We start from the raw sequence: 10,212 nt of genomic DNA, 5'->3' as shown, positions 1-10,212 counted from the left end.
AAAAGGCGGGCCTCTTCTAAATGAGCCAATCATTTGCGACAAGAGCATTTTCCCGCCTGGATAGTGATGTACATACAGCAAGGTTGAGAAAGTACCACGCTTGATGTGAGTGTTGGACAAGGCCCACTTAAAACACATTGGGTCCAACAGTATCCTTTTGCAGAGGCAATTTCATAGTCTATGAAGTTCTACTGAGACGTGATTATTGCTGGTTGAAAACTTAACCCAATACCCCGCCTGGATGACTTGAAATATAGTCAGCTGTGGCAATTTTTGTTGGTCTCTCAAGAGACCTTACACTTTGTACAATGATAATGCAGCTTTGCCAAAGTTGCGCCTTCCGAGTTTGTCCACTCAAAACAGAACCATTTCCTGACTCAGCTGGTCAGGATGAGGTGAAACATTTTGCAACTAGGAAGTCTTGATCATGTCAGCAAATCACTATTTGTCCCGTCTACGCGTGGTTTTCTGAGAAAGAATTTTAGCCAAACAATTTTAGATTTCCCTTCCAGCTGTGATTGCCTTTGCATGTAAAAGGCGGGGCCTCTTCTAAATGAGCCAATCACTTGCGACAAGAGCATTTTCCCACCTGGATAGTGATGTACATACAGCAAGGTTGAGAAAGTACCACGCTTGATGTGAGTGTTGGACAAGGCCCACTTAAAACACATTGGGTCCAACAGTATCCTTTTGCAGAGGCAATTTCATAGTCTATGAAGATCTACTGAGACGTGATTATTGCTGGTTGAAAACTTAACCCAATACCCCGCCTGGATGACTTGAAATATAGTCAGCTGTGGCAATTTTTGTTGGTCTCTCAAGAGACCTTACACTTTGTACAATGATAATGCAGCTTTGCCAAAGTTGCGCCTTCCGAGTTTGTCCACTCAAAACAGAACCATTTCCTGACTCAGCTGGTCAGGATGAGGTGAAACATTTTGCAACTAGGAAGTCTTGATCATGTCAGCAAATCACTATTTGTCCCGTCTACGCGTGGTTTTCTGAGAAAGAATTTTAGCCAAACAATTTTAGATTTCCCTTCCAGCTGTGATTGCCTTTGTATGTAAAAGGCGGGGCCTCTTCTAAATGAGCCAATCATTTGCGACAAGAGCATTTTCCCGCCTGGATAGTGATGTACATACAGCAAGGTTGAGAAAGTACCACGCTTGATGTGAGTGTTGGACAAGGCCCACTTAAAACACATTGGGTCCAACAGTATCCTTTTGCAGAGGCAATTTCATAGTCTATGAAGATCTACTGAGACGTGATTATTGCTGGTTGAAAACTTAACCCAATACCCCGCCTGGATGACTTGAAATATAGTCAGCTGTGGCAATTTTTGTTGGTCTCTCAAGAGACCTTACACTTTGTACAATGATAATGCAGCTTTGCCAAAGTTGCGCCTTCCGAGTTTGTCCACTCAAAACAGAACCATTTCCTGACTCAGCTGGTCAGGATGAGGTGAAACATTTTGCAACTAGGAAGTCTTGATCATGTCAGCAAATCACTATTTGTCCCGTCTACGCGTGGTTTTCTGAGAAAGAATTTTAGCCAAACAATTTTAGATTTCCCTTCCAGCTGTGATTGCCTTTGCATGTAAAAGGCGGGGCCTCTTCTAAATGAGCCAATCACTTGCGACAAGAGCATTTTCCCGCCTGGATAGTGATGTACATACAGCAAGGTTGAGAAAGTACCACGCTTGATGTGAGTGTTGGACAAGGCCCACTTAAAACACATTGGGTCCAACAGTATCCTTTTGCAGAGGCAATTTCATAGTCTATGAAGATCTACTGAGACGTGATTATTGCTGGTTGAAAACTTAACCCAATACCCCGCCTGGATGACTTGAAATATAGTCAGCTGTGGCAATTTTTGTTGGTCTCTCAAGAGACCTTACACTTTGTACAATGATAATGCAGCTTTGCCAAAGTTGCGCCTTCCGAGTTTGTCCACTCAAAACAGAACCATTTCCTGACTCAGCTGGTCAGGATGAGGTGAAACATTTTGCAACTAGGAAGTCTTGATCATGTCAGCAAATCACTATTTGTCCCGTCTACGCGTGGTTTTCTGAGAAAGAATTTTAGCCAAACAATTTTAGATTTCCCTTCCAGCTGTGATTGCCTTTGCATGTAAAAGGCGGGGCCTCTTCTAAATGAGCCAATCACTTGCGACAAGAGCATTTTCCCGCCTGGATAGTGATGTACATACAGCAAGGTTGAGAAAGTACCACGCTTGATGTGAGTGTTGGACAAGGCCCACTTAAAACACATTGGGTCCAACAGTATCCTTTTGCAGAGGCAATTTCATAGTCTATGAAGATCTACTGAGACGTGATTATTGCTGGTTGAAAACTTAACCCAATACCCCGCCTGGATGACTTGAAATATAGTCAGCTGTGGCAATTTTTGTTGGTCTCTCAAGAGACCTTACACTTTGTACAATGATAATGCAGCTTTGCCAAAGTTGCGCCTTCCGAGTTTGTCCACTCAAAACAGAACCATTTCCTGACTCAGCTGGTCAGGATGAGGTGAAACATTTTGCAACTAGGAAGTCTTGATCATGTCAGCAAATCACTATTTGTCCCGTCTACGCGTGGTTTTCTGAGAAAGAATTTTAGCCAAACAATTTTAGATTTCCCTTCCAGCTGTGATTGCCTTTGCATGTAAAAGGCGGGGCCTCTTCTAAATGAGCCAATCACTTGCGACAAGAGCATTTTCCCGCCTGGATAGTGATGTACATACAGCAAGGTTGAGAAAGTACCACGCTTGATGTGAGTGTTGGACAAGGCCCACTTAAAACACATTGGGTCCAACAGTATCCTTTTGCAGAGGCAATTTCATAGTCTATGAAGATCTACTGAGACGTGATTATTGCTGGTTGAAAACTTAACCCAATACCCCGCCTGGATGACTTGAAATATAGTCAGCTGTGGCAATTTTTGTTGGTCTCTCAAGAGACCTTACACTTTGTACAATGATAATGCAGCTTTGCCAAAGTTGCGCCTTCCGAGTTTGTCCACTCAAAACAGAACCATTTCCTGACTCAGCTGGTCAGGATGAGGTGAAACATTTTGCAACTAGGAAGTCTTGATCATGTCAGCAAATCACTATTTGTCCCGTCTACGCGTGGTTTTCTGAGAAAGAATTTTAGCCAAACAATTTTAGATTTCCCTTCCAGCTGTGATTGCCTTTGCATGTAAAAGGCGGGGCCTCTTCTAAATGAGCCAATCATTTGCGACAAGAGCATTTTCCCGCCTGGATAGTGATGTACATACAGCAAGGTTGAGAAAGTACCACGCTTGATGTGAGTGTTGGACAAGGCCCACTTAAAACACATTGGGTCCAACAGTATCCTTTTGCAGAGGCAATTTCATAGTCTATGAAGATCTACTGAGACGTGATTATTGCTGGTTGAAAACTTAACCCAATACCCCGCCTGGATGACTTGAAATATAGTCAGCTGTGGCAATTTTTGTTGGTCTCTCAAGAGACCTTACACTTTGTACAATGATAATGCAGCTTTGCCAAAGTTGCGCCTTCCGAGTTTGTCCACTCAAAACAGAACCATTTCCTGACTCAGCTGGTCAGGATGAGGTGAAACATTTTGCAACTAGGAAGTCTTGATCATGTCAGCAAATCACTATTTGTCCCGTCTACGCGTGGTTTTCTGAGAAAGAATTTTAGCCAAACAATTTTAGATTTCCCTTCCAGCTGTGATTGCCTTTGCATGTAAAAGGCGGGGCCTCTTCTAAATGAGACAATCATTTGCGACAAGAGCATTTTCCCGCCTGGATAGTGATGTACATACAGCAAGGTTGAGAAAGTACCACGCTTGATGTGAGTGTTGGACAAGGCCCACTTAAAACACATTGGGTCCAACAGTATCCTTTTGCAGAGGCAATTTCATAGTCTATGAAGATCTACTGAGACGTGATTATTGCTGGTTGAAAACTTAACCCAATACCCCGCCTGGATGACTTGAAATATAGTCAGCTGTGGCAATTTTTGTTGGTCTCTCAAGAGACCTTACACTTTGTACAATGATAATGCAGCTTTGCCAAAGTTGCGCCTTCCGAGTTTGTCCACTCAAAACAGAACCATTTCCTGACTCAGCTGGTCAGGATGAGGTGAAACATTTTGCAACTAGGAAGTCTTGATCATGTCAGCAAATCACTATTTGTCCCGTCTACGCGTGGTTTTCTGAGAAAGAATTTTAGCCAAACAATTTTAGATTTCCCTTCCAGCTGTGATTGCCTTTGTATGTAAAAGGCGGGGCCTCTTCTAAATGAGCCAATCATTTGCGACAAGAGCATTTTCCCGCCTGGATAGTGATGTACATACAGCAAGGTTGAGAAAGTACCACGCTTGATGTGAGTGTTGGACAAGGCCCACTTAAAACACATTGGGTCCAACAGTATCCTTTTGCAGAGGCAATTTCATAGTCTATGAAGATCTACTGAGACGTGATTATTGCTGGTTGAAAACTTAACCCAATACCCCGCCTGGATGACTTGAAATATAGTCAGCTGTGGCAATTTTTGTTGGTCTCTCAAGAGACCTTACACTTTGTACAATGATAATGCAGCTTTGCCAAAGTTGCGCCTTCCGTGTTTGTCCACTCAAAACAGAACCATTTCCTGACTCAGCTGGTCAGGATGAGGTGAAACATTTTGCAACTAGGAAGTCTTGATCATGTCAGCAAATCACTATTTGTCCCGTCTACGCGTGGTTTTCTGAGAAAGAATTTTAGCCAAACAATTTTAGATTTCCCTTCCAGCTGTGATTGCCTTTGCATGTAAAAGGCGGGGCCTCTTCTAAATGAGCCAATCATTTGCGACAAGAGCATTTTCCCGCCTGGATAGTGATGTACATACAGCAAGGTTGAGAAAGTACCACGCTTGATGTGAGTGTTGGACAAGGCCCACTTAAAACACATTGGGTCCAACAGTATCCTTTTGCAGAGGCAATTTCATAGTCTATGAAGATCTACTGAGACGTGATTATTGCTGGTTGAAAACTTAACCCAATACCCCGCCTGGATGACTTGAAATATAGTCAGCTGTGGCAATTTTTGTTGGTCTCTCAAGAGACCTTACACTTTGTACAATGATAATGCAGCTTTGCCAAAGTTGCGCCTTCCGAGTTTGTCCACTCAAAACAGAACCATTTCCTGACTCAGCTGGTCAGGATGAGGTGAAACATTTTGCAACTAGGAAGTCTTGATCATGTCAGCAAATCACTATTTGTCCCGTCTACGCGTGGTTTTCTGAGAAAGAATTTTAGCCAAACAATTTTAGATTTCCCTTCCAGCTGTGATTGCCTTTGTATGTAAAAGGCGGGGCCTCTTCTAAATGAGCCAATCATTTGCGACAAGAGCATTTTCCCGCCTGGATAGTGATGTACATACAGCAAGGTTGAGAAAGTACCACGCTTGATGTGAGTGTTGGACAAGGCCCACTTAAAACACATTGGGTCCAACAGTATCCTTTTGCAGAGGCAATTTCATAGTCTATGAAGATCTACTGAGACGTGATTATTGCTGGTTGAAAACTTAACCCAATACCCCGCCTGGATGACTTGAAATATAGTCAGCTGTGGCAATTTTTGTTGGTCTCTCAAGAGACCTTACACTTTGTACAATGATAATGCAGCTTTGCCAAAGTTGCGCCTTCCGAGTTTGTCCACTCAAAACAGAACCATTTCCTGACTCAGCTGGTCAGGATGAGGTGAAACATTTTGCAACTAGGAAGTCTTGATCATGTCAGCAAATCACTATTTGTCCCGTCTACGCGTGGTTTTCTGAGAAAGAATTTTAGCCAAACAATTTTAGATTTCCCTTCCAGCTGTGATTGCCTTTGTATGTAAAAGGCGGGGCCTCTTCTAAATGAGCCAATCATTTGCGACAAGAGCATTTTCCCGCCTGGATAGTGATGTACATACAGCAAGGTTGAGAAAGTACCACGCTTGATGTGAGTGTTGGACAAGGCCCACTTAAAACACATTGGGTCCAACAGTATCCTTTTGCAGAGGCAATTTCATAGTCTATGAAGTTCTACTGAGACGTGATTATTGCTGGTTGAAAACTTAACCCATTAATACTACTTGAAGTAGCCTCCTGACTACCAGTAGTTCAAATTTGTCCTCTGTGGAGGACATTTCTAAACCTGACTATCTCCCACCCACTTCATACTACTAAATTAACTCCTTTTGCCATCTACAGAGGAGATTCAGGGTTTTTAAATGATACCAAATGTGAAGGGGTGGGGCTTTGGTACCTTTAAGTGCAAGCACATTTTATGGGAAGAGGAAAAGTAAGCACATAATACTTTTTATTGAGCAAATTTTGGCTTGAAATGTTGTTGGCATATTTCATATAAGTCTCTTACCAACACATTAAAACATTGTCTGAATTTTGTAACTGTTTTTTAGCATCGTATTTAAGTGTTTAAAAATGTCCTCTGTAGTGGACATTTGTAGTTATTTCCTCCACTTTGTTCTGTTTTTTCAAATGAAAAGAAAGGGAGTCATTCTCAGAAGCACCTCGGTTGCCATCAAGGTTCAGTTTCACATGTATGGCATTTCAATGTCCACTGTAGTGGACTGTTACTAGAGGGTCGTAAAATGGACATATGATATCGCAAAAATAAAAGCTTTTTTTTTCAAAGAAAATGTTTTCAGCATTCTAATTACCTTACAAAGATTGGGGAATTAAAAAAAAATGTGATTGAACAATATTTTTTGTCCTGGTAGTCAGGAGGCTATAGACAGTTGTGGCAATTTATGTTGATCTTCCAAAATACCTTATACCTATATTGTTTAAAGGGCTATTACTAAGTTGTGCTCAGTGGTGGTCCAGTAGCATTTGAGAAGTTAAAGAATTACATTTGAATCTATAAACAACTTGAGGAGTGGGGGATTTTTCAGTAGATAAAATATTCTAAGCCCACACTGCACTGTTATGGCTCTTAAAACCCAAACTCAAAAGTGACAAAAGTTACCAGTTTCATCGTGCTTCATTGTGTGCAGTTTATTACATTCATATCATTGCTCATGGCAAAAATACATAACAGATCAGTCAAAAGAGTAAAAATAAATCTGTTAGAAGTGGTCCTTCTAATGGATGTCTCATTGCAGACCCTAAAACATTAGATTTCCATTTGGTCCAAGAGTAGCAGAAACTCTTGGGAACATAATCTTGTACTTGGAGTCAGTTTTATCACAATAGGCTGTGTTCTGCATTCTAATAATACTTCCAGACTTCTGTAGTGAGGAGCAAAAACTGTTACAGTACATGTCCATCAGAAAAACTGAATTTTTAACTGTGCTGTGACTTTGACGCTACAGTGCCTTGCAAAAGTATTCACCCCCCTTGAACTTTTCACATTTTGTCACGTTTTAACCACAAATGTAAACGTATTTTATCGGGATTTTAAGTGATAGACCAACACAAAGTTGTGCATAATTGTGAAGTGGAAGGAAAATGATACATGGTTTTAATTTGTTTTTACAAATAAAAAACAGAAAAGTGTGGTGTGCAAAAGTATTCACCCCCTTTACTCTGATACCCTTAAATAAAATCCAGTGCAGCCAGTTGCCTTTAGAAGTCAGAAGCTAGAAGTTAGAAGCCTAATAAGTAAATGGAGTCCACCTGTGTGTAATCTAATCTCAGTGTAAATACAGCTGTTCTGTGAAAGCCTCAGAGGTTTGTCAGAGAATATTAGTGAACAAAACAGCATCATGAAGCCCAAGGAACACACCAGACAGGTCAGGGATAAAGTTGTGGAGAAGTTTAAAGCGTGGTTAGGATATGAAAAAATATCCCAAGCTTTGAACATCTCACAGAGCACTGTTCAATCCATCACCTAAAAATGGGAAGAGAATGGCGCAACTGCAAACCTACCAAGACATGGCCGTCCACCTAAACTGACAGGCCGGGCAAGGAGAGCATTGATCAGAGAAGCAGCCAAGGGGCCCATGATAACTCTGGAGGAGCTGCAGAGATCCACAGCTCAGGTGGGAGAATCTGTCCATAGGACAACTATTTGTCATGCACTCCACAAATCGGGCCTTTATGGAAGAGTGGCAAGAAGAGAGCCATTGCTGAAACAAAGCCATGCAGGTTGCCACAAGCCATGTGGGGGGCACAACTATGGGCATAGAATACTGCCATAAATCGCACGCGCGCGAGTTTCCATATTTATAAGTTTAATCGCTAGTAAACTTAAATGAATGTGTGCTCCAGATCCGGCTCTTTCTCTCTATAACTCTTTTAAACAGTAATAATGAGTTGATTATATTATATTTTTCCATCTTTGCTGAGCATAAGATTTGTTTGGAATGAAATAAAAGCCTCTCCCATATAGAGAAATAGCCTACTATATTGACACACATTTGCATCTGGACATAGGCTTATGTGCTGCTCTCATATCGATAGTTGCTGACGCCTATTATTAACTACAGGCCTTCTATCTTTATTATTATTATTATCACGTTTATTTTTATTATTATTATTATTTTTTAATATTACGTTTATAATTTTCAGGGAGAAAGAAGTAGCCTAGATGGAGAATATGAACAATACAGTTTTACCAAAATAAAAAATGTCTGTGTGCAACAGGGTCCAAGTTAAAAAAAAAGATCAGCATTTTATCAGATTAACGTCAACGATGGAGGAAAGAAAAGACAGCACTCAGACAAACATACTGAAGTTCATTGCTCTGTGTGACATTTTGCAAACATTCAAGTCAGGACACCAAATCGCAATACTTGTCATTCAGGCATTCAGGGCTGTGTGGTTTGTCCCGTTTGTCCTAGTGGTGTTGCCGTACCCTGCTATCCGATTGGTGAATACGCTCAACCAATTATTCGGGGATACAATGGTGATTGGCATGCCCCCAAGGCCCGCCCCCTTACTGACAAAAACGGCCATTAAAAAAATTACTCGCGCGCGAGCAGAGTGAAAGTTTTCCCGAGCGAGGAGAGGAGAGTTGCGCGCGCGAGCAATCTGCGCGCACATGAGCAGGGGAAAGTATTGTGAGCGGACTCTGCGCACGCTCGAGCTGTTTTTCTCCTCGCAGGCCACAATATTGCTCCAGGGGGCAGAGATGCAGGATAAAAAATAGCTTGCCAGTATGGGAGGCCGTTTAGGGTGAAAACATTGACATGATGTGCACACACGCACTGAAAATTTCCACACCCTACCACCCTCTCACACACCGGGATATAGGCTACTTGTGTGTGTGTGTGTGTGTAGTAGCCTATATCCCGCTGTGTGAGAAGGTGGTAGGGTGTGGAAATTTTCAGTGCGTGTGTGCACATCATGTCAATGTATGTGCAAGTATTTCAATGTGTGCACATTGTCAATGTGTGTGTGCACGTTTTCAGTGTGTATGTGCATGTATTTCAGTGTGTATGTGCACATATTTCAATGTTTTCACCCTAAACGGCCTCCCATATGCCAGTGCTTGGAAAAGCGCTCGGGGAAAAAAATGTGCTCGCGGATGTTTGATTTGTGCGCGCTGATGTTTTATTGCGCGCAAGTCTCAATGCGCACGCGCGATTCATGGCAGTATTCTATGCCCATACACAACAAACATTGAGGAAGGTGCTCTGGTCAGATGAGACCAAAATTGATGTTTTTGGCCTAAATGCAAAACACTATGTGTGGCAGAAAACTAACACTGCACATCACCCTGAACACACCATGAAACATGGTGGTGGCAGCACCATGGTGTGGGGATGCATTTCTTCAGCAGGGACAGGGAAGCCGGTCTGAGTTGAGCATATTCATGTGTTAGAATGGCCCAGTTAAAGTCCAGACCTAAATCCAATTGAGAAACTCTGGCAAGACTTGAAAATTGCTGTTCACAGACACTCTCCTACCAATCGGACTAAGTTTGAGCTATTTTGCAAGGAAGAATGGGCAAATATTTCAGTCTCTTTATGTGCATCGCTGGTAGAGACTTACCCCAAAAGACTTGCAGCTGTCATTGCAACGAAAGGTGGTTCTATAAAGTATTGACTCAAGGGGACGAATACTTTTGCACACCACACTTTTCTGTTTTTTATTTGTAAAAAAAAAAAACTCAAAACCATGTATCATTTTCCTTCCACTTCACAATTATGCACCACTTTGTATTGGTCTATCACATAAAATCCCATTGAAATACATTTACATTTGTGGTTAAAATGTAACAAAATGTGGAAAAGTTCA

General features: G+C 41.8%; 12 non-coding genes across 12 annotated transcripts; all 12 read left to right on the top strand.

Moving 5' to 3' along the window:
• Positions 1–151: 151 nt before the first annotated feature.
• On the top strand, positions 152–292 carry LOC115566553 (U4 spliceosomal RNA). Its single transcript, XR_003981039.1, has one exon. It is a non-coding gene; the product is annotated as a U4 spliceosomal RNA (small nuclear RNA).
• Positions 293–684: 392 nt separating this feature from the next.
• LOC115566546 (U4 spliceosomal RNA) lies at positions 685–825 on the top strand. Its single transcript, XR_003981032.1, has one exon. It is a non-coding gene; the product is annotated as a U4 spliceosomal RNA (small nuclear RNA).
• Positions 826–1,217: 392 nt separating this feature from the next.
• On the top strand, positions 1,218–1,358 carry LOC115566545 (U4 spliceosomal RNA). Its single transcript, XR_003981031.1, has one exon. It is a non-coding gene; the product is annotated as a U4 spliceosomal RNA (small nuclear RNA).
• Positions 1,359–1,750: 392 nt separating this feature from the next.
• Positions 1,751–1,891, top strand: LOC115566544 (U4 spliceosomal RNA). Its single transcript, XR_003981030.1, has one exon. It is a non-coding gene; the product is annotated as a U4 spliceosomal RNA (small nuclear RNA).
• Positions 1,892–2,283: 392 nt separating this feature from the next.
• On the top strand, positions 2,284–2,424 carry LOC115566542 (U4 spliceosomal RNA). Its single transcript, XR_003981028.1, has one exon. It is a non-coding gene; the product is annotated as a U4 spliceosomal RNA (small nuclear RNA).
• Positions 2,425–2,816: 392 nt separating this feature from the next.
• On the top strand, positions 2,817–2,957 carry LOC115566541 (U4 spliceosomal RNA). Its single transcript, XR_003981027.1, has one exon. It is a non-coding gene; the product is annotated as a U4 spliceosomal RNA (small nuclear RNA).
• Positions 2,958–3,349: 392 nt separating this feature from the next.
• On the top strand, positions 3,350–3,490 carry LOC115566540 (U4 spliceosomal RNA). Its single transcript, XR_003981026.1, has one exon. It is a non-coding gene; the product is annotated as a U4 spliceosomal RNA (small nuclear RNA).
• A 392-nt stretch (positions 3,491–3,882) lies between these two features.
• LOC115566539 (U4 spliceosomal RNA) lies at positions 3,883–4,023 on the top strand. Its single transcript, XR_003981025.1, has one exon. It is a non-coding gene; the product is annotated as a U4 spliceosomal RNA (small nuclear RNA).
• A 392-nt stretch (positions 4,024–4,415) lies between these two features.
• LOC115566538 (U4 spliceosomal RNA) lies at positions 4,416–4,556 on the top strand. Its single transcript, XR_003981024.1, has one exon. It is a non-coding gene; the product is annotated as a U4 spliceosomal RNA (small nuclear RNA).
• Positions 4,557–4,948: 392 nt separating this feature from the next.
• On the top strand, positions 4,949–5,089 carry LOC115566537 (U4 spliceosomal RNA). Its single transcript, XR_003981023.1, has one exon. It is a non-coding gene; the product is annotated as a U4 spliceosomal RNA (small nuclear RNA).
• A 392-nt stretch (positions 5,090–5,481) lies between these two features.
• Positions 5,482–5,622, top strand: LOC115566536 (U4 spliceosomal RNA). Its single transcript, XR_003981022.1, has one exon. It is a non-coding gene; the product is annotated as a U4 spliceosomal RNA (small nuclear RNA).
• Positions 5,623–6,014: 392 nt separating this feature from the next.
• Positions 6,015–6,151, top strand: LOC115566560 (U4 spliceosomal RNA). Its single transcript, XR_003981045.1, has one exon. It is a non-coding gene; the product is annotated as a U4 spliceosomal RNA (small nuclear RNA).
• Positions 6,152–10,212: the final 4,061 nt, after the last annotated feature.

The sequence above is a fragment of the Sparus aurata genome, chromosome 16 (genome assembly GCF_900880675.1).
Source record: "Sparus aurata chromosome 16, fSpaAur1.1, whole genome shotgun sequence".
Classification (NCBI taxonomy): Eukaryota; Metazoa; Chordata; class Actinopteri; order Spariformes; family Sparidae; genus Sparus; species Sparus aurata.
Note: the sequence above shows the minus strand (reverse complement) of the source record. Positions and strands in the feature narration are given on the sequence as shown.